Source organism: Mustela putorius, unplaced genomic scaffold, assembly GCF_011764305.1.
Source record: "Mustela putorius furo isolate JIRA1106 unplaced genomic scaffold, ASM1176430v1.1 tig00000831_pilon_pilon_pilon, whole genome shotgun sequence".
NCBI lineage: Eukaryota > Metazoa > Chordata > Mammalia > Carnivora > Mustelidae > Mustela > Mustela putorius.
In genome coordinates this window covers 8,156,984-8,179,561 of record NW_025421490.1, presented here as the reverse complement: position 1 = coordinate 8,179,561, position 22,578 = coordinate 8,156,984, and the positions used below count along the sequence as shown (strand labels likewise).

General features: G+C 42.6%; 1 protein-coding gene and 1 non-coding gene across 9 annotated transcripts in view; both read left to right on the top strand.

The window, feature by feature from the left end:
* Positions 1 to 22,578, top strand: part of KIAA0319 (KIAA0319 ortholog) — a 99,530-nt gene that overhangs the window by 11,695 nt on the left and 65,257 nt on the right. For 5 of the 8 annotated variants that reach the window (XM_045085103.1, XM_045085104.1, XM_045085098.1 and 2 more), the window contains exon 2: positions 21,515 to 21,632. The exons of 2 other annotated variants lie outside the window; for them this stretch is intronic. The gene's annotated coding sequence lies outside the window, so the exon portion shown is untranslated. Of the gene's footprint in view, positions 1 to 18,642; positions 18,734 to 21,514; positions 21,633 to 22,578 lie in introns of those variants that run through there. One more of the 8 variants, XM_045085102.1, reaches the window with a different exon arrangement.
* Positions 9,405 to 9,512, top strand: LOC123393377. The gene has a single exon (XR_006608147.1). It is a non-coding gene; the product is annotated as a U6 spliceosomal RNA (small nuclear RNA).

The following is a 22,578-nucleotide window of genomic DNA, read 5'->3' as shown; positions in this document are numbered from 1 at the left end:
GACTCGCTTAACCAACTGCCCCTGTCTATCCATTCTTGAGTTGTGCACACTTGGGTAATTTCTACTTTCTGGTTACTGTGAATAACGCTACTATGAACATTCCTGCACAGGTTTTTTTGTGGGCATATATTTCCAATTCTGTCGGGAGCCAGTACAGGAGGCCCACTATAAGAGCTGTAAGGGACTGAATATGATTGGCTGTTCTTTTAGGTCCGCTCACGCGGGAGGTGCATGCGCACTGCATGAACACAGCATGGCCATGTATGGTTATGTTTGGTGATCATGCTCTGATTGGTTAACACTGCCTGCATAAAAACCCATGCGCCTGGGGTTAGAGGAGGAGGAAGAAAAAGCGACTAATAAAAAAGGTTCGCCGCTACGTGAGTGTCCGAGTCGTTCTTGCTGGCGAGAGCGACAAGTGGTGCCGAAACCTGGGAATCTCATCGTGAGAGACGCACGGAGTCGGCGACGATCAGGTAAAGAGTGCACCTATTTCTGTCTAGTGACGGGAAAGTTCCTCAAGTCGAGGACGAGCATAGAAAGCTTTCCGGTATGGGAAACGAGATGGCCACATATAAAATGCTGGGGCCGCTTTCTGATATCCTTAAAGCAATTGGTACTCCTTTAAAAAATAAAACAGCTCGTTTGTTTTTGAGGGAAGTGGGACAAACGGCTCCCTGGTTTTTGGAGGAAGGGATATTAAACATCCCTTAGTGGGAGCATTTAGGAGAAGACCTTAGATGCGATCCGCGCACTACGCCGGGAACCCTGGCCATTTGGTCTTTAGTGAAAGTTTGTTTGCAATCCCCACGAGAGCCCATACGCCAGGCGGTGCAACTGGGAGGGGAGATCTTAGAACAAGTGAAAGAGGAATCTTGTAAAGGCTCCTTGAAGGACACTAGCTCTGAGAGTGAAAGCTCAAATGGACACTCAGACAGTGAGGGATCTAGCTCGAGTGATGATGAAAGGAGCAGAGGAGGGAAATCGCCCAAAAGCCAAAAGGTGAGCAAGATGCAAAAGGAGCTTGCAAAAAAGGAGGAAGAGCTAAAGAAGGTTATGGCGCAGCTCAAAATGCAGGGGGAAGTTATGGCGCAGCTGAAATTAAAAGCGGAAGAAGGAGCTATGGCACAGTTACAAATAAAGACGGAAGTGGTAGATAACTTAGGTCCTATGCCTACGCGCCCAGCCCCAACAGCGCCACCTTAAGAGGGGCCTCCTCCGTATAAACCTTGCTGCACCAAGGCCTGCTATTGTGTGAGCTGCACCGCACGAGTGGCTGCCATAGTAGCCTCTCAGGAGTTTGGGTGGGAACAGGATTCTCATTCAGTCCTAAAATCCCCACTTACTCTAACTCCACCTTTTTTGGCTATAATTATACCTACCAAGACCCAGCGCAAGGCGCGTCAGCTCACCTTCTAGATAGGTGGCTGCTCTGCAACGCTGCACAGGCATGTACAGGCTTGGAAAGCCTTCACTTTATTAATGGGTCTACATGGCGTAACTGTACGTACAACTATCACATAGGCTCTCGATTTGAAACAAATGTTACTTGCAATTGCACCTCAGCTAAGCACATAAGTTACTCACCAATGCCCGTCTGTGTTAGAGTTCCCTTTCTCTTCATAGTTTTTAATGCTTCTACTATTAACAAGTCATCTAGTCTCTCTTGTGAGTCCCAGAATTGTCTGCTATCAGAATGTTGGAACGCCACGGTGGGACACTTGGCAGCCAAGATACCGACATACATCCCTATGCCGGTGCAAGTGAACTCCGATAACTTGCCTGTGTTGCTACGGCATAAAAGAGATTTTGGGATAACAGCGGCCATCATTGCGGCTATTGCAGCATCTGCCGCCGCCGCCACTGCTGCTGCAGTAGCATTGACAACGTCAGTACAGACAGCAGCTGTGCTAAACAACAACGTCACAGGAATGTCTAGTAGCCTCTCAGGAGTTTGGGTGGGAACAGGATTCTCATTCAATCCTAATGTCTAGAGAGGTTAGCTGCTAAGGATAAGTTGTTATGAGCTATAGGGGTGATACAAAGTCCGGCCATATTATGTATGCATCCACCTTTTTTGGCTATAATTATACCTACCAAGACCCAGCGCAAGGCGCAAGAACAAATGATTTACAATAAGGATCCCAGCATGCAAATGTCCGTTAATTTGCTCTTTGGTCAGTATGTATCTTCTTTGAGGAATGTCTGCTCGGATCCTGTGCCCATTTTTTTTTTTTTAATTGGACTATTTGTCTTTGAACTGTGGAGTTGTAATTCTGAGTAGAAGTCCTTCATTAAATATATGGTCTGTAAATATTTCCTGCCATCTGTCAGTTGTGTGTTGATGTTCTCTATAGTATGATTTGAAACATAAATGTTTAAAATTTTGGTGAAATCTATTTTGTCTGGTTTTCCTTTTGTTATATGTGCCTTTGCTACCTTACCTAATAAACCATTTCCTAATCCAAGGTCACAAAGATACATATGTTTTCTCCCAAGAGTTTTTATAGACTTCACTTTTAAAGTTTTGGTATTTGATTCAAGTTAACTTTTTTATATGGTGTGAGGTAGGGGTCCAATTTCATTCTTTTGCATGTGACTATCCAGTTTCCCCAGAACTATTTATTGAAAAAACTATTCTTTCCTTATTCAGTTGTTCCACCTTTGTTGAATATTAGCTGACCAGAAATATAAGGGTTTATTTCTGGATTCCCAGTTCTATCCCACTAATCTATGTGTCTTTCTTTATGCCCATGCTATATAGTCCTGATTACTATGGATTTGTAGTGAGCTTTGAAATTGGGAAGTGTTAATCCTTCAATCTTGTTCTTTTTCTTTCCCCCAGATTTTTTGGCTGTTCTGGGTACCTCTGTATTTCTGTAGGAATGTTACAACCAGTTTCTGCAAAAAAGACAGTCACGACTTTGACAGGAATTGCATTGAATCTGTAGATCAGTTTGGGGACTGTTGTTATAATCATATTCAGTACTTCAAACCATAAAAGAGGTTGTCTTTCCATTCATTTAGGTTTTCTTTAATTTCTTTAAAATACTTTGTAGTTTTCAGGGTGCTTGAATGGCTCAGTCGGTTAAGCAGCTACCTTCAGCTCAGGTCATGGTCCCAGGGTCCTAGGATCAAACCCCACATCTGGCTCCCAGCTCTGTGGAGAGCCTGCTTCTCCCTCTTGCTCTGCCTACCTTTACTCTCTGTGTCAAATAAATAAATAAACATTTAAAAAATAAAATAAAATATTTTGTAGCTTTCACAGTGCAGATTTTATACTTTGTTAAATTTATTACCAAATATATATTCATTATGATGTTATGGTAAATGGAATTTTATTATTTTTATTTATTTTTTCTTATTTTTATTTTTGCTTGTTTATTGCTATAGAAATACAATTGACTTATAAATTGATCTTCTATCTTGCAACCTTGCTGAACTCTAATAGTATTTCATAGACTCCTTAGGATTTTCTCAATGTGAGATTGTGTCATCTGCAAATAGAATTATTTTTACTTCTTTCTAATATGGATGCTTTTATTTTACTTTCTTGCTAATGTCCCACCCAGAACCTCAGGTACAGTGTGGCATAGAAGGAGGGAGAGTAAAAACATCCTAATCTTGTTCCTGATCTTAGAGGAAAGGTCTGTCACCGTTAAGTATGGTATTACTGATTAGTCTCTATAGATTCCATTTATCAAGTTGAGGAATCAATAGATATCTGAGAATGAACACATTTGTATAGAATCATTTCTGTATTGTTTATATTTTTTGCTTTTGGGGTCTTGTTAATAAACCTATTCCTAATCAAAAGTTATAAAGATATTTATGTTTATATTTTCTTTTAATCTTAAAACTTTGTGTCTCACAGTTAGATCTGTAACTCATCTAAGATTTATTTTGTATGTGGAATGAGTTGACATGGTAGCTTTATCATTTCTCTGGAAAGCACCGTTTTTATTCTTATTCTCCTCGGTGGACAATTTGTTGGAGATGTAAAGGGAGACAGGACTTGCTACAGGATGGTGCACTGTCCAGCTCTCAAGGCTGAGCCCAACCTTGAGTAGGACAGGACCATGTGGCCAAACCCTAAAAGTTCACTGTTCCTTCCCTGTTGAAGGACATCAGGAGGGAGCCAAGGCTTCATGTCCAACCTCCAAGTCTCACTTGAATGTATTTCAGGGGTTCTAAACTGCAGTCAGAATCCTAAGTTCCAGGAAAGTCTGAGAAACCTAATTTTAACATTTCCATCTCTACTCTGTGAAGGGATGTAGGAAGCTGTGGGAATGGATTCGGAGTGTCTGGGTTTGTCCATTTATCTTCTAAGGCTAAGGGTCAACTTCTGTTCTTCTTCTTTTTTTTTTTTCCGACTATTTTGCCTTCTTCATTGCAGTGTTTCTCATAGATCAGGTCATTCATCTGTTTCTCGGATTCCCTTTTTCTTCCATCTGTTCAAATGTCCTGCCTGCCTTCTCCCTCTCTTTTAATTTTTTACTAGGAATATTGGAAATGGGGAATAGATCTGTGTGCAGTCTGCCATTTTGAACAAGGAAGTTTTCTTTTTACTCTTAGCTTGCCAGAGTTCTTTTAATGAAGGTGATTTCCCCCCAGAAAGATAAATGTGAAAGTATTTGCTGCCTGTGCTGTGTCTCTGCACAGTCCTTGGAATAACGGTGACCCTTGTCTCCAGGATCTGCCTCTTTACAGAGATCAGATACTTTGAACAGCAAGGACGGAACGGTCCTTCTGTTCTTTCCAGCCATGAAATGAATCCCTGGGTATTTGGTCTGTTACTACAGCATCCTGGTTCTCTCCAGCTTTGATGATAACCTAGGCGTGTTAAGTAGTAGCTGTGATTAGAAAGCCTAAGACAAGCACCTGTCCCCCACACGTCTCCCATACCACCCTCTGCCAGAGACTCCTTTGGTGCCCAGGAATCTCCTTATGAAATTGCTAGCCTCCTCAGAAAGAATAAGACCTAAAGGCTTCCTGACCCACAAACTACAGTGGCCTCCCCCCGCCTCCCTAACCTTATGTCCCCGTGCTTACCCTTCTCTCTGGGCTGCCTTTCTTGCTGTCGCTGGAACCTGGGCAAGTTCCTTCCTTAATGCGTGTACATTCATATCCTCTGCTTTCAGATGCCCACGGGATTCATTCTCTCATCTCTTCTCTTCGATCAGATAAGACTTTCTAAGTTCATTAATTCTTCAGCACTGCCTCGTCTAGTCTGCTACTTAACCTGTCGATTTTTTTTTTTTTTTAAGTAATCTCTTCACTTAATGACATGGGACTGAAACTCACGACCCCAAGATCAAGAGTCACTCACTCAACTGACTGAGATACCCAGGTGCCCTCATCCATTGAGGTTTAGAGTTTTTCTCATTGTTGTTGTTACTGGTTTTCATTTTTAAGATTTTATTTACTTATTTGAGAGAGGAAGAGAGATCAGAGCAGGGAGCAGAGGGCAGAGGGAGAGGGACAAGCAGACTCCCCACTGCATGAATAGCCCGACACAGGGCTCAATCGTAGGACACTGAGATCATGACCTGAGTCGAAGTTGGGTGCTTTACCGACTGAGGCACACAGCTGCCCCCACATTGAGCTTTTTTTTTTTTTTTTAAAGATTTTATTTATTTGACAGACAGAGATCACAAGTAGACAGAGAGGCAAGCAGAGAGAGAGGAGGAAGCAGGCTCCCCACTGAGCAGAGAGCCTGATGTGGGGCTCGATCCCAGGACCCTAGGACCATGACCCAAGCTGAAGGCAGAGGCTTTAACCCACTGAGCCACCCAGGTGCCCCCACACTGAGCTTTTGATAGCAAAGATGATATCTTCTTATTTTTTGGAATTTATGCCTGGCTATTTTTCAAATCTGTCAAGGTCTTTTCGCTGTACAAATCTTACACCTTATTATTAGATGTTATTTCCTTAAGCATTTTTAGCATCTTATTTTCTGTTTCTCTGTGCCAGAATTCTGTTGTCTGAAAATCACAGAAACCTAATTCTCTTGTTGTTTTTTTCTGTTGCCTTTCTTGAGGGTGCCTATGTTTTGAAATTTTGAATCCTAAGTTCTGGTTTGCCTGCTCTTGGGAGATCAAACTTGGAATGAAAAGTTGAGCCCAAATCTGTGGTTGCCAATTCTAAAAAGAAAAATTTTTCTTCATACAGAGCCGTGGGGCTGAATTTTTTTTCTTATTCATCCTTTCACCTGCATGGATCTTTCTCAAAGGTTTCTGGCTCCATGGGGCACTCTGTTTCCAACCTTGGACTTATATGTGCCCGGGGCTCTGGCTGTGCTCTTTCTCTGTCATCAAACTCAGGTCTCTGGGCTCTAGAAATCTACAGTCTCTGTGGCAGCCTCTGCGTCAGGGTTGGTTTTCCGCCCTGCTTTCTAGCCGCCTGTTTGCTTTAGTGCTTATTCTCTGGGAGAGCAGATAGGGGTTTAACGGTGTTTTGCATCGCATTTTCCCTGGCAACTTCAGTAGTTTATTGGCTCGCCGCCTTGCTAGACCCAGAAATCCAGACTTCCCCACACGTGTATGGTGTTGTGTTTTCCGTTCACAGTTCATGTCTTTCATGCAATATTGTGTCACTGACTATGTGGTAATACGTGAATATTATATATTCATGGGATATTCAGTAGTACTTAACCATACCTTCATATAGGACATTTGAGATTCCAATTTACTATTTATTGTTACATTGTTTTTTAGTTATGATGACTAATTTTATTTAAAATACTGCTTTTTAATTATCAATTAAAGTATCAATCCTTAAAAACATCAAGATAAATTGAACTTTTACAGTGTTTGAATATAATGAATTTTTAAGAATGCCTTGAGGGGTGCCTGGGGAACTCAGTTAGTTAAGCATTCGACTCTTGGTTTTGGCTCAGGTCGTGATCTCAGGGTCATGAGGTCGAGCCCCATGTGGGGCTGTGTGCTCAGGAAGAAGTCTGCTTAAGGATTCTCTCTCTTCTTCTCTGTCCCTCCTCCTGCCTGCTCATTCTCTAAAATAAATAAATAAATATCTTGGAAAAAGGGGTGCCTGGGTGGCTCAGATAGTTAAGGGTCTGCCTTTGGCTTGGGTTGTAATCTCTAGGTCCTGGGATCAAGCCCCCTGTTGGGCTCTCTGCTCAGTGGAGAGTCTGCTTCTCCCTCTGCCTCTTGCCCTGCTTCTGCTGTCTCTGTCTCTGTATATCTCTCAAATGAATTAAAAAAAAAAAAACTTTTTAAAAAATACCTTGAGGGATGCCTGCGTGGCTCAGTTGGTTAAGGTCTGTCTTTGGGTTACGTCATGATCCGGGGGTCCTGGGATCAAGTCCCACGTTGAGCTCCTTGATCAGTGGGGAGCCTGCTTCTCTCTCTGCCTGTTTTGCCTATTCTGCCTGTAGCTCTCCTTGCTTCTGTTCTCTTTCTGATGAATACATAAAAATATTTTTAAAAAAGTCTTAAAAAAATAAAATAAAATAAAAAACCAAAAAACCTTGAGAGAATCATGCTGGATCTTTTATGTCAACTGATAGGGCTTAAAAGGGCCCCTGGGTGGCACAATCAGTTAAGCATTTGACTCTTGTCTTCAGCTCAGGTCATGATCTCAAGCTTGAGAGATTGAACCTCATTTGGGGCTCCTTGCTCAGCGCAGAGTCGGCTGAAGATCCTTTCTCCCTCTTCTTCTGCTTGCACTTGTGCTCTCACTCAAGTAAGTAAATAAATCTTTAAAAAAAAAAAAAATCTTCACAGGCATCTGGGTTGCTCAGTCCCTAAGCGTCTGCCTTCAGCTCAGGTTGTGATTCCAGGGCCCTGGGATCAAGCCCGGGATCTGGCTCTCTGCTCAGCGGGGAGCCTGCTTCTCCCTCTCCCGCTGCTTGTTCTTCTCTCACGGTCTCTCACTCTGTCAAATAAATAACTAAAATCTAAAAAAAAAAAAAAAATTCTTCCATCTTATACCACTTTTTGTAAAACCTGGTATCCGAACAGTGTTTCAGGAGAGTGTAAGGCTCCAGGAGACGCAGGGAATGAGCACACACCACAGCAGACAGCGGCGTCTGCAGAGTCTGGGAGGCCCTTCATTCTGCGGTGCTTTTCTTGGACTCCCTCCGACAACGCGCGCCGCGCTTGGAAGCTGATCATCGTACCAGGAGAAACTGGTGTTTTTTATCCTGTTCCTTCTTGTGTGAAGAGGGAGTCCCTCTCTGATACACTGAATGTAAATGGAGGAAAAATCTGTGATATAGCCAGGAGGGATGCTGTAGGGAGGGCGAGTGTGTGCGCACCGTGTAAAGATGCGGAAGATAGTTCGAGATGGAAAACTCAAGAGGGAAAGCTAAGAACTGTCTTTTAAAAGGCGAGTACCAGAAAGCAGAGCTGTGGGCGTTGACAGAGGCCGGCCGCTCCTTCCGAGTGGCCCTGGGCATGGGGAGGGAGGCTGTTCGGGCTGCTCTCTGCCTTCAAAGTGGATTGACAAGTCTAAGACGGAACGTCACATTACCTAGAATAAAGGTATATAAAAGCATACTCTGTGAGAAGTCTTGCTCCACCCACGTCTCCCCCCACTTCCAGTTCCTTTTCCCACCCTCCACATCTGCCACTTCTCTTGGTTTCTGTTATGTGCTTCCATGATTTCTTTTTGCAAATACAAGCAAGCAGGAATCCTGTCTTCTTCCGAAAGGTGACTTACTATAGACCCTGACCTTGCTTGCTTGCTTCATTTAGTATCCAGAGATCTTCTGATAATATCAGTGTGTGTGCATAACATACATGCTAGTGTGTGTGTATATATGTATACATGTGTGTATGTATGCATGTGGTCTATAATGTGCACTGCAGCCATATATACATAATACATACACTTGTGGATCTATGCGTATACATTCTATATTATGTTATACATAATAGTATATATACATGTATGTATCCATATACTGTTTGTATATATGTGTGTGTATATAAAATTCTCTTTTATAACTGCATAGTATTCCATTACCAGGCTAGATCATAATTTGTTAACTACTTTCCTGTCAGTTGACATTGACATTTGGGTTGTTTCCAACCTTTTGTTATTATTAACAGTGCTGCAATACCATATGTCATTTTGCATGTATGCAAATAAACAAAGTAGAATTAGATACATAATGTAAAATAATTAAACCCATGTTAAAAATTCATAGTAATTTGAGGGACGCCTGGGTGGCTCAGTTGGTTGGACGACTGCCTTCAGCTCAGATCATGATCCTGGAGTCCTGGGATCGAGTCCCGCATCGGACTCCCAGCTCCATGGGGAGTCTGCTTCTCTCTCACTGTCTCTCTCTCAAGTAAATAAATAAAATCTTTTAAAAAAATTCATAGTAATTTGAATTTTAAAGTTAGGCATTGCAGTTAACTCTTGCTTATTCAAGGAGAGTGCTCTATTCAGCAGCACATATACTAAAAGTAAAACAATACAGAGATGATGATCGTGGCCCCTGCACAGGACTGACAGGCAAACTCACTCATTCAAGGAAAGAGTTACTGTCGCTCTCAGCCCGCAAGAACGACTCGGAGACTCACGTAGCGGCGAACCTTCTTCTTTAATCGCTTTTTTCTTCTTCCTCTCTACCCTCGGCGCATGCGTTTTTATACAGGCAGTGTTAACCAATCAAAATGCAGTGCTCATGCACCTCCCGTGAGAGTGGACCTAAATGAACAGCCAATCATATTCAGTCCCTTACAGCTCTTAGAGTAGGCCTCCTGTACTGGCTCCCGACATCTCCCCCTTTTTTATTTATTTATAATGGCTGAGATTGTGCCTGTCTTAGGTTGCCAATCCTCAGCACACATGCTTACCCGTCATCGGGTACTCTCCCTGGTTGAAGAGCCCCTGTCTTAGGTTGCTATGGTGTGGGATCAGTCTTACCCGTCTTTGACTACCGATCTAGCATGCTTAGCCATATCTGGGGGGAGGTACCAGCCTCAAGAGCCATCATGGCTTGAACCATGAGGTGTTGTTGTCGTTGATTATAATTATAGCCAAAAAAGGTGGAGTTAGAGTAAGTGGGGATTTTAGGACTGAATGAGAATCCTGTTCCCACCCAAACTCCTGAGAGGCTACTATGGCAGCCACTTGTGCGGTGCAGCTCGCACAATAGCAGGCCTTGGTGCAGCAAGGTTTATACGGAGGAGGCCCCTCGTAAGGTGGCGCTGTTGGGGCTGGGCGCATGGGCACAGGATCTAAGTTATCTACCACTTCCGTCTTTGTTTGTAACTGCGCCATAGCTCCTTCTTTCACTTTTAATTTCAGCTGCGCCATAACTTACCCCTGCATTTTGAGCTGCGCCATAGCCTTCTTTAGCTTTTCCTCCTTTTTTGCAAGCTCCTTTTGCATCTTGCTCACCTTTTGGCTTTTGGGCGATTTCCCTCCTCTGCTCCTTTCCAAAAACCAGGGAGCCGTTTGTCCCACTTCTCTCAAAAACAAACGAGCTGCTTTATTTTTTAAAGGAGTACCAATTGCTTTAAGGATATCAGAAAGCGGCCCCAGCATTTTATATGTGACCATCTCGTTTCCCATACCGGAAAGCTTTACTCTCGTCCTTATCCTAGGAACTTTGCAGCCATCTCGTTTCCCATCCCGGAAAGCTTTCTACGCTCGTCCTCGACTTGAGGAACTTTCCCTGTCACTAGACAGAAATAGGTGCACTCTTTACCTGATCGTCGCCTAACTCCGCGCATCTCTTCTGCAGGAGTTCCCGGGTTTCAGCACCACTTGTCGCTCTCAGCCCGCAAGAACGACTGGGAGACTAACGTAGTGGGGAACCTTCTTTAATCGCTTTTTTCTTTCTCCTCTCTACCCTCGGCGCATGCGTTTTTATACAGGCAGTGCTAACCAATCAAAATGCAGTGCTCATGCACCTCCCGCGAGAGTGGACCTAAATGAACAGCCAATCATATTCAGTCCCTTACAGCTCTTAGAGTAGGCCTCCTGTACTGGCTCCCGACAAGTTACCATTCATTCATGCATGTGTCTATTCAGTACATCTGAGCTCCTAGCATGTCCTAACCTCTCCTCTAGTTTCTGGGGTGAGCGTGGCAACCAGCCCAAGTCCCTGCCCCTGTAGTTTACAGTATGATGTGTGGAAACTGGGTTTTGAGATGCCTAGGGATGATGGCACCCTGAGGTCGCTTGGCAGAGAGGAAGAGTGATAGAAAGAGACTGGCAGGTAACACAAGCCCATTCTGCTAGACCTAGTTGCTTAGATTTTCTATTATTATTCCTTTTATAACTGAGAAGAAAACTCTATTAGCTGTTTGTTTGTTTTTTAAGTGCAGAGAGACGTAAGGCAGCACACAGTAGTGAAAAGAACATATTGTCTGGTATCAGCCACACTTGAACTGGGTTCCAGTTCTTCAGGACATCTTTGTATTCCTGAGCCTCTGTTTTACCGTCTATGAAATGGGGATGATGATGATGTAATGGGGAGTTAGAGCACCAAACTAATGCATGTACAATCTTGGGGACATGATGAAATAAATAGTAGTTTCCATAGTGTGAATTGTTTTTTGAATACAGCGTGTGACTTTTGGCGATAGTGTGGCCTCAGGACACCTCCTAAGGAGGGAGCCATGACTTTGGCTTGGAGCTGGCTGTCGACAGTGTTGGGGAGAGAGTATGGGGACACTGATGGACATCAGAAGGAAGCCTGGGAGGAGGAGGGCAGACGGAGAGCTGGTGTGACCAGTTTGCTGTCTAGTCCTGAGGTGTCTGTCCTGTCCAGGCATTTTTAACACCAGCTCCTGTCACTTCTGAACAAGCCCGTGTGACATGTACACAATCCCTCCTAGTCATGGGAGGCCGGCCAGTGGCCACTGGGGTGCTTCTTCCTTGACCTGAGTTCATGGGTGACAGCTCGTGCAGTGACTTCTTCCAGGATCAAAAGCAAACTCCACTGCTGTGAGATGGGTGACTGTGGGCAAACCTTACCAAAAAACAAGACCCTTAGGAAGTAAATATCAGGAATGTTGAATTCTGGCTGTCACATACCAGGTTTTATTTTTTCATACACTCAGCTCCAGCTGAGATGAAACCTGTCAGCTGGCTTTGAAAAAATATTTCAGAGAACCATGGTCACTGTATGTCTTTGCACTTGGGACTGCTGAATTTAAAAAGTTGAAAATTAAAATATGAAAACATCTTTTTTCCCCCCATGGTCTGGGTTTCTAAGTCTTTCCCTCACTCTGGTTCTCCCTTTCTCTTGGAAGATGGTAACCCCTTGTGCTCCGTGTTTTGTTCATAAGCCGCTCATGCCTACGTTAAACGATCTCATACATCAGTGGGGATTCGGGATGATGATGGGTCAAGCTGTTACTACCGTGAGTAAAGAATCCATGTCACCTCTTTCTCTGGACAGTGTGGCATGTGGACCTTTCTTCTGGAGAGGGACGTATGCTAGTCGTGTTTCTGATCAGCTGCCCAGTGCAGCCTAAGCATTTTCTCGCAGCTAGAGTTGTCTGATAAAATACAGTGTAAATATGTCCTAAATATTGCATGATAGAAAAAATGATTTACCCAAATTTCGCATTTAATTGGGAATCCTGTATGCTTATTTGTTAAGTCCGACTGCCCTATTCATCCCCTTCCCTCTGTGTGTCACATCCATTTCCTGAGTGTAACCTCACGTGGGCTCTCTGTTGCTGTTGGATTTACTGTGGCTCTTGATGCCAAGCGGATCTAAGCCTCCAGTGACCAAGAATAATAGCAAGAATATTTATTTATAAGATAATTAAAAACATTCAGGGGACTCAAAGGGTACAAAAGGCTATTTGCTAAAAAAAAAAAAAGAGAAAAAGTCTCTGTCCCTGCCCTCTAGGGAGGGCACAATAAATATTAATGGTTTCTTGTATATTCCTCCAGAGGGTAATTCATTTTCAAGCAAATTCATATTTATATTTCCTCCCAACCCATTCTCTTTTTGCATGAATAGTAAAAGCATAATCGCCATTCTGTATTTTCTTTCTTCATGTCACAATAGACCTTGCTCAATGCCAGCACGCTAAGCATCTTCTCTTTCTTCACAAATGGAGGGGGTTTCACGATAGGAGTAGACTGTAATTTAGTTAACCGATTCTCTGCTTATGGAAGTTTGGCAGCTTCCAGCCTGTTGGCTAGGACTAGGATTGTACCCAGGAGTAACTTACTGTGCATATGATTTCCTGAGCACCCAGGCTTGTCTGTGCCACAAATCCACACCAGTGGGATTGCTGGGAGTTCACGGTGCCACCTGCCCTCCGGAGAGGCTGCACCAATTACATTTCCATCAGCGGGGACTGAGAATGCCTGGGGGCGTTGGAGGGGGCAGACTCTCACCAACAGAAGAACATGGGAAGGTTTTCTCACATATGACCATCACGTAGGTGGAAAAAATGAGATCTCTTAGTTTTAGTTTATATCCTCTTTTTATTCCTGATTTTGAGCATATTTGGGGGTATTTAAAAAGCATTTATATTTTCTTTTCTGTGTTCTGTCTGTTGATGGACTTTTTCCATTGGTTTGAGGCCATTCCTGTTTACTAGGGAAATTAGTCTTCGTAATGTGAGTTGCAAATATTTTGCCCACTTTGTTGTTGACACTGACTTTATATATGGTGATGTTTCTATGAAAATTTTTGTTTATATCCCTACCTTTTATTAATGGATCAATTTATTCCTATTTTTTGTTATGGCTTCTGAGTTCACATCGTTCCTAAGCCTTCCTCACTTGAAGATTATATAGTTATATGATTATATAGTTATATAATTATATGTAGTCTCCTATTGTTTTTCTTTAAAAACAAAAGCTTTATTGAGTGATAGCTCGTGTAGCATACAGTTCATCAATTGAAACGGTGCAGCTCAGTAACTTCTTCTGTATTCACAAAGATGTGCAACCATCACCACAGTCTGTTTTAGAACTTTTTTGTTACCTCAGAGGAAATCCTGTACATGTTAGAATTCACTCCTCATTTTACTCCAGTCTCCCAAACCAGGCAGCCATTCACTTACCTTCTGTCCATATGGATGTCCCTTCTGCTTATTCTGTATAAACGGAATGATCTAATTGGAATTAGATGTGACGGAATGATCTAACTGGCTTCTCGCATTTAGCATAACACTTTAATTTTTTAGCATAATGTCACCAAGGTTCATCTGTCTCGTAGGATAGACCCATACTTCATTTCTTTTTATTGATGAATAATGCTCCACCTGTGGATAGAGCATGCTATCCAGTTTTCAGTTGGTGGGCAATTCAGATGGTTTCTACTCTTTGGCTGTGGTGCTTAATGATTCCATGCCCACTTGTTCACAAATTTTTATGCGGACACGTGTTTTCATTTCATTTCATTTCTCTTGGGATGCGTACACAGGAGTAGAATTGCCGGATCATATGGTAAGTGTGTTTAACTGTGATAGGGGCTGACAGACTGTTTTCCAGAATGGCCATGTCACTTTACATGCACCAGGAATGTGTGAGAGTTTCTGTCTTTCCATATCTGCGATGGTTTTTATTGTTTGCTTTTTTGAGAAGAGTTGTGCTATTAGGTGTGAAGTAGTATCTCTTTGTCCTCTTGATGTGCATTTCCCTGATAGCTAATGATGTTAACCATGGTTTCATGTGCTTATTGGCCATTTATGTATTTTCTTGGGACAACTGTCTGGTCAGATCCTTGTCTATTGGAAAAATTGTCTTTTTATTATAGAATTATAATAGTTATTTATGTATTCTAGATACAGTTTCCTTATTAGATATGTAATTTATAAAAATTTTATCCCATTCTATGGATTTTCTTTTTGCTTTCTTAATGGTGTCTTTTTAATCACAAAAGATTTTAAATTTTGAGGTCCATTTTATCTATATTTTTCTTTTTTTGTTTGTTTTGGTGTCATATTTAAGAAACCATTGCTTAGTCCAAGGTCATAAAGATTTACACCTTTGCTTTCTTCTAGTAGGTTTATAGTTTTAGCTCTTACATTTCAGTTTTTGGTTCATTTTGAGTTGATTTTTTTGTATATGCTAGGAGGTAGAGGTCAAATTTCATTATTCTGCATATTGATACCTGGTCGTGGCAGTGCATTTGTTGGAAAGACTGTTCTTTTCACACTGAACTATCCTGATATCTTTGTCAAAAGCCAATCCCGTGGTTTATTAGAGTGCTTTTATGGTTGTTTTTTATGTTTGGAATTTATTTTAGTATAAGGTGTGAGGCAGACATACAACTACTATTTTTTTTAAAGTGGCTAACCATTTTTCCCATATCATTTACTTTAATAATTAATCTTTTTTCCATTGATTTGAGATGCCATTTTTTTAATCATGTCCTTTAGTCTTGTAACTGTTTGCCTATTGCTGAGTGTCTGTTCTATTCAGGTATCTATTGTTGTACCTATACCAGTCTGTTTTAATGATTGTCACTTTATAGTATGTTTCACTCTCTGGTAGGACTAATTTCCCCTTATTTCTCTTCTCTTTCAAAAAATTCTTTCCTCCCCTTCTTGTTTATTCTTCTATGGGAACTTTGTAACCCGCTCTGTCTAGTTTCCCATTCCCCCAATTAAAATTTCTGCCAGCATCATTCTTATTGGAAACATAGAAATAAATGGGTTAATTTAGGAAAAATTGACATTTCTGATGTTGAGCTTATCTATCCAAGAACACCTATTCATGTTTTTCTGCATTTATTTATTGTGTTTCCCACAGCTTCCCATTTTTAAGTCTTAAAGTGGGCAAATACCTTGGTGAATTCATTCCTGGGTCTTCTGCTTTTTATTATTTTGTTTGTTTGCTGTTGTTGCTGTACTTTTTTGTTATATTATTTATGTTCTTTTCTTTTTTTAAAGATTTTTTTGAAGATTGTATTTATTTGAGAGAAACAGAGAGAACACAAGCTGGGGAGGACAGAGGGAGAGGGAGAAGCAGACTTCCCATTGAGCAGGGAGCTCAATGTGGGACTGGATCCCAGGACCCTAATCATGACCTGATCTGAAGGCAGATGTTTATCTGACTGAGCCACCCAGGCAACCCATTTATATTCTTTTCTCGTTGCTATATTCTCCCATTATTTCTTTTTCTTCTTTTTAAAAAATTCACATACAATATATTATTTGCTTCAAGGGTACAGGTCTGTGAATCATCAGTCTTACATAATTCACAGCACTCACCATAGCACACCCTCCCCAATGTCTATCACCCAACCACCCAATCCCTCGCTGCTCCCCAGCAGCCCTCAGTTTGTTTCCTGAGATGGAGAGTTTCTCCCACCAACAGTGTAGGAGGGTTCCCCTTTTTGTGCATCCTTGCCAGCAACTGTTGTTTCCTGACTTGTTAATTTTAGCCATTCTGACTGGTAAGAAGTGGTATCTCTCTGGTTTTGATTTGTATTTCCCTGAGGTCGAGTAATGTTTATTAGCACTTTTTCATGTGTCTATTGGCCATTTGGATGTCTTCTTTGCAGAAATGTCTGTTTCCCATTATTTTTTCTAACTGGTTATTATGAATGGTGAAAATTCTAAGAAAAACTAGATACAACTTAATCTTCTGATTTTTTAAAATTTAATCTTTGGCTTTTCGAGGTTTAAAAATAGATAATTATGTGTCTTCTTTCTACTATATAGTCATCTGGTTCACTGTGGGGGAATGCAAAGTTATTTGTTATGTATACCAGCAGTCCTGAAATCGAGTGTTGCTTAAGTGTTTTTAACTAAAATATCCATATTTTTATTTAAAATATGTGCTTACAGTAAATAGTAGCTTTTTAAAAAACTAAAATCATTAATGTTAATTGGTGAGAAATTTTAAAATTAGAAATCAGAATATATTAACTTAAGTTTTAAGATTGACCTCTTTCCTCAAGAAGTTTATAATTTAGTTGGAGAGAAAATACACAGGGCGCCTGGGTGGCTCAGCTGGTTAAGCGACTGCCTTCAGCTCAGGTCATGATCCCGGAGTCCTGGGACTGAGTCCCATTTCAGGCTTCCAGCTCCATGGGGAGTCTGCTTCTCCCTCTGACCTCCCCTCTCATGCTCTCTCACTCTCTCTCTCTCTCTCTCAAATAAATAAACAAATAAATAAAATTTAAAAAAATACACATATGTCTGAAAAAATTGATTGCCCCCATAAAGAAGCATATGCTACCTAGCATCTACGTGGTTTCAGAATTCTATCAGCCACTTTAAAAAATTACTGAAAGTTCTCATAAAGTTTTGGTCTTGTATAGTATTTGGAATCTTTTTTTTAAAGGTTTTATTTATTTGAGAGAGAGAGTGAGTGAGAGAGAAAGAGAGCACAAGTGAGGGGAGAGGTAGAGGCAGAGGGAAAAGCAGGCTCCCCACCAGCAGGGAGCCCAGTGCAGGGCTCAATCCCAGGACTCTGGGATCATGACCTGAGCTGAAAGCAGATGCGTGGCTCGGTTAGTTAAGGTGCCCATATTTGAAATCTTCTGATAAAGTTAATTCATATATTGGACCAGAAAATGGAGGCTGCCCTCTGGACCAGCCCGCATTACAGATCTACACCTAAGTTACAGAAAGCACCTGTCAAAGAATCCTAACGCATGCCAATGGCAGTCCTCCAACTCCGCTTTGGCTAACTTACCTCACCTAAGAAGTAGAACCTGCTAGCTGTAGGAGGAGATGCAGGACTTCCCAGCCAGATTCCCAGCTTTCATGCCCTTTTATGCATCGCTGCTTCTAATATTCAGTAAAACTGGCTCTTGCCCAAAATCTCTCAGGAAGGATGTTCCATTGCTTTGGGGAACTGTACTCCTCCAATCCATGGATTGGTTTTTTTTTCCTTGAATAAAGGACTTCAGATTTGTTGCCAAGTTGTATTATTTTTGTCCTTTGACATTCCATAAAGCAGCTATTTCTGTGTCTCTGCTGTGAGCTTATCTGCACCTAAGCATTTTATAACCCATAAACTGAACAACAACAAAAAAACCTGAGTAATGTTACTTATTAACTAGCATGACGTCTAGGTCCTTATAGTAGTTCAAGATAGGCAGTGGCTTAAAGGAGATAAAATTTTATTTCTCCTCAGAAAAACTCAAAGGTTGGCAGCCCAGGCTGCTCTGGCAACTCCACGTTCATGCCTTCTGGCTAACATTCTCGAGGTTTCTTCATGGTTGCAGAGGGCTGGCCATGGGAGTACTTTGTCCTTTGCCCATGCTTGGGCTCACCTTGTTCCTACATCTCATTCATTCTCTGATCCTATTCCTGAGCCTTACTTAACCTCATCTCTGCATCGTCACTATCATCCAGAGAGAAAGGCTTCCAGCATGGTCTAGCAGTCATGGACACCAAACACTCAGAGAAGGAAGGAACAGAATGAGGCCAGAAATATCAAAGGTCAGAAATAACTGTCTAGGAGCACCTGGCTGGCTCAATCAGTAGAACTCGTGATTCTTGATCTCGGGGTTGTAAGTTCCAGCTCCGTGTTGGGGGTAGAGATTACTTAAAAATAAAACCTTAGGAGAGGAGAAAGATGGCAGAAGACTAGGGGACCCGGTTTCAACCAGTTCCCAGAATTGAGCTGGATACCTACCAGGCCATTCTGAACACCCACAAAATCAGCCCGAGATGTAAAAAGATATATTTGGATCCCTACAAACAAAATATCTCTGGCTGTTGTTCTCAAGGTATGAAGTGGAGAGCTGTGATTCTGCGGGCAGATACTGGAAGATAAACGGAAGGGGGCAGGAGCTGCCGTAGGCACCTGAGCCAGGAAGGTGAGATGACACAGGAGCACAAAAGCCTCCTGGGCTGGGGACCAGGCGCAGACCAGCAGCCGTGGGGAAAGGAGTTTAGGACAGACCCCCAGACTGAAACCTGGAGCTGTGGAGGCTTGCGTGCGAACTGGGGGCGACTGGTGGTTTTAGAAGCACAAAGAACAGAGACATACCCAGACCCGGAAGTGAGGGCTGAGAGTGCGGCTGTGGGATGCACAACCCAGGACCCTGTGGTTCTTAGCAGCACAGACAGAAGTGGAGTCAGCGTGGCCTGGAGAGCTCACTGAAGGTCAGACTTCAGTCTCTCTGTTCTGAGATGGAGGATTGGATACAATCACTTCTGCTCTGACTCTCGGAAGAGATACGGAAAGCCACGGGGAAAGCCACTAGAGAACAAAAGCCCCCCAAAACCAGTTTTCATGGGTGCCTGGGTGGCTCAGTCACTAAGCGTCTGCTTTTAGCTCAGGTCATGATACCAGGGTCCTGGGATTGAGCCCCACATTGGGCTCCCTGCCTCTCACATTCCCTCTGCTTGTGTTCCCTCTGTCACTATGTCTCTCTCTGTCAAATAAAAGAACAAAAAACAAAAAATCGGTTTCACTGAGCCTGTCCACCCGCCCCCCACCACAAGGGGCAGGGCAACTCTGCCCAGACAGGGTTGCCTGAGTAACAGTGCAGCAGGCCCCTCCCCCAGAAGACAAGCTGGAAGAGCAAGAGGCAGACAGCCCCAAAGTCCTTATAAAACAGATGCATCTTGCTTGGGTTGCGGTCAGTAGTTTGGACTGTGCATTCCCTCAACCACCTCTCAACAGAATGACTAAGAGGAGGAACCTCCAACAAAGGAAAGAACCGGAAAAAGTGGCGTTTCCCCCAGAACTACTGGATATGGATATAACCAAGATGTCAGAAATTGACTTCAGAGTAACAGTTATCAAGGAGATATCTAGGCTTGAGAAAAATATTAATGACAATATAGAATCTCTAAGGGCAGAAATGAGAGATAATCAGGCCGAACTTAAAAATGTGATGAATGAAATGCAGTCTAAGCTGGATATGCTGACTTCCAGGGTAAACGAGGCAGAAGAACAAATTTGTGAGATAGAGGATAAGATGATAGAAAAGATGGAAATCAAGCCGGTGTGGGAAAAACAAAACCCAAGGAAGCAAACAGAGAGATTAGTGACGGAATGAAATGTTCCAGTATCAGAATTATTGGTATCCCTGAGGGAGTGGAGAGAGAGAGAGGGAGAGAGAGATCTAGAAGATATATTTGAGCAAACTGTAGCTGAGAACTTCCCTAACCTGGGGAAGAAAATAAGCATCCGTGTCCTAGAGGCAGAGAGGACCTCTCCCAAGATGAATGAGAACAAACCACTGCCACGACATATACTAACACATTTGTAAATCTTAGAACCAAGGAAATAATCTGAAAGCAGTGAGAGGGAAGAGATTTCTTTTGTACAAAAAGAAAAGGGAATCCTCTTACATGTTGGTGGGAATGCAAGTTGGTGCAGCCACTTTGGAAAACAGTGTGGAGGTTCCTCAAAAAGTTAAAAATAGAGCTACCCTATGACCCAGCAATTGCACTACTTGGTATTTACCCCAGGTACAGACATAGTGAAAAGATGGACCATATGTACCCCAATGTTCATAGCAGCAATGTCCACAATAGCCAAACTGTGGAAGGAGCTGAGATGCCCTTCAACAGACGAATGGATACAGAAGAGATGTGGTCCATATATACATTGGAGTATTACTCAGCCATCAGAAAGGATGAAGACCCAGCCTTTGCATCAACGCGGATGGAACTGGAGGGGATTACACTGAGTGAAACAAGTCAAGCAGAGAAAGACAATTATCATATGGTTTCACTTATTTGTGGAGCATAAGGAATAGCAAGGGGGACATTAGGAGAAGGAAGGGGAAAATGAAGGGGGAAGCCAGAGGGGGAGATGAACGATGAGAGACGATGCACTCTGGGACTCAAACTGAAGGTTTTGAGGGTCGGGAGGATGGATGAGCCCGGTGATGGGTATTAAGGAGGACACAGTTGGCGTGGAGCACTGGGCGTTATCCGCAAACGGTGAATCATGGAACACAACATCAAGAACTAATGATGTACTGGGGTGCCTGAGTGGCTCAGTGGGTTAAGCCTCTGCGTTCGGTTCAGGTCATGATCTCAGGGTCCTGGGATCGAGCTCCGCATTGGGCTCTCTGCTCAGTGGAGAGCCTGCTTCCCCCCCTCTCTGCCTGCTGCTCTGCCTACTTGTGATCTCTGTCAAATAAATAAATAAAATCTTTTTTTAAAAAAGAACTAATGATGTCCTGTTTGGGGACTAACATAATAAAAATAATGTATGTGAGAAAAAAGTAAAAATAAAATCTTAAAAGACAAGAAGAAGAAAAAGAAATATCCATTCTATTCTTTTAAAATAGCTACCATGTTGGAATCACCATGTTGAAATACTAAGCTTTCCTTAAAAATGAAAATTATAATTGTATCTTATGAATGCAAAGGTAAGATGTGTTTGGTTTAGGAAAAAGAAAGAAAATATAGTTAAGAAAGGAAGAGGAAAATTATTCTCACCAATTTTCACCTTGGGAGGGGCATTTCTTTCAGATCTTTCAGATCTTTAGGTGTATTAAGTTGATCCATCCAGAGTTTTTTTAAGGTTATGTGGGTTTGTACTATTTATAATGTTTTGAATTTGTTACACCTTCTTTTAAAAGTCCTATTTTATCACTATACAACCTAACCTTTGACAGAAATTTTTTTGGAAGGTATCCTTTACTGAGGACATAAAACAACGGGAAGGTGGCAAAAGGCAAGCAGCAGGAGAGAGCACAGACAGAAGTGGAGTCAGCGTGGGAACTGGCAATTCAGAGACTGAATAAATCAGTGAGTCTTGTCAAGGAACCTGGAGAGGAATGTGCTTACTTCGCAGGACACAGATGTGGCCGGGGCTGCTGCAGGGCGGGCTGTGCCCGACTCTGAAACTCGGTCTCCTTTCGTGTGAAATGGAGATAGTAAGAACTAGTTCAGAGAGGGTTGTTCTGTGGGTCAAGTGGGAAGATATGTCAAAACATAACTTAGCCTACAACGTACTACCTATGTATTTAAAAATGCAAAACTTACAACGTGTCAGAGCTGAAAAGACTTGGTAACAGCTGGTCCATGTGCCTGTTAATGTTGAGGAAATGGAGACCCATTGTTTGCTCATATTAATGTACTAAACAAAGAGCCCCTTAGCTGTGGTACTGAGACTAGGAAACAGCCTTGTTACTGAGAACCTCTTGCTCTGAGAAAATGGCAATGGACTGCCATCCAGGTACCGCGTAATTGTGAAAGTATATTGTGCAAGTGTATCTGCCGAAGTGCTGAGGGGTTGGAAATTTGGCACACCGTCTGCTTGCCAGGCGGTGAACCTTTGGAGTAGTGCTGCCCAGAACAGTGCCTTGTCTTAATTTGGCCAAAGGTACCCAAAGGTCCGGTGGAGGACTGGCCTTTATCCATGGGATTCTTGACCAGCTCTACCTGCCTGGCCAGCACTGGTATCATCTAGGGCAGCATCCTGGGCAGCTGACTGAATGCTGTTCCCGGAGACCCAGCTGCCCTTCTCTTGCCTTTCGGGTAGAGAGTGGTCAGTTACTGCTGACGGGTAGAGAGTGGTCAGTTACTGCTGACGGGAGATGGTCAGTCTTCTCTCTGTCCTCTTGCCATCTCAGACCACACTTTCCTTGCTGGACAGAAAGGAAGTTACTGGTGGCAAGTTGTTCGCACGATCGGGTTTTCTTCTTCTGGGGTCTTCGGTGGGAAGCTTATGGGACTCTTACTGAATGCTGAC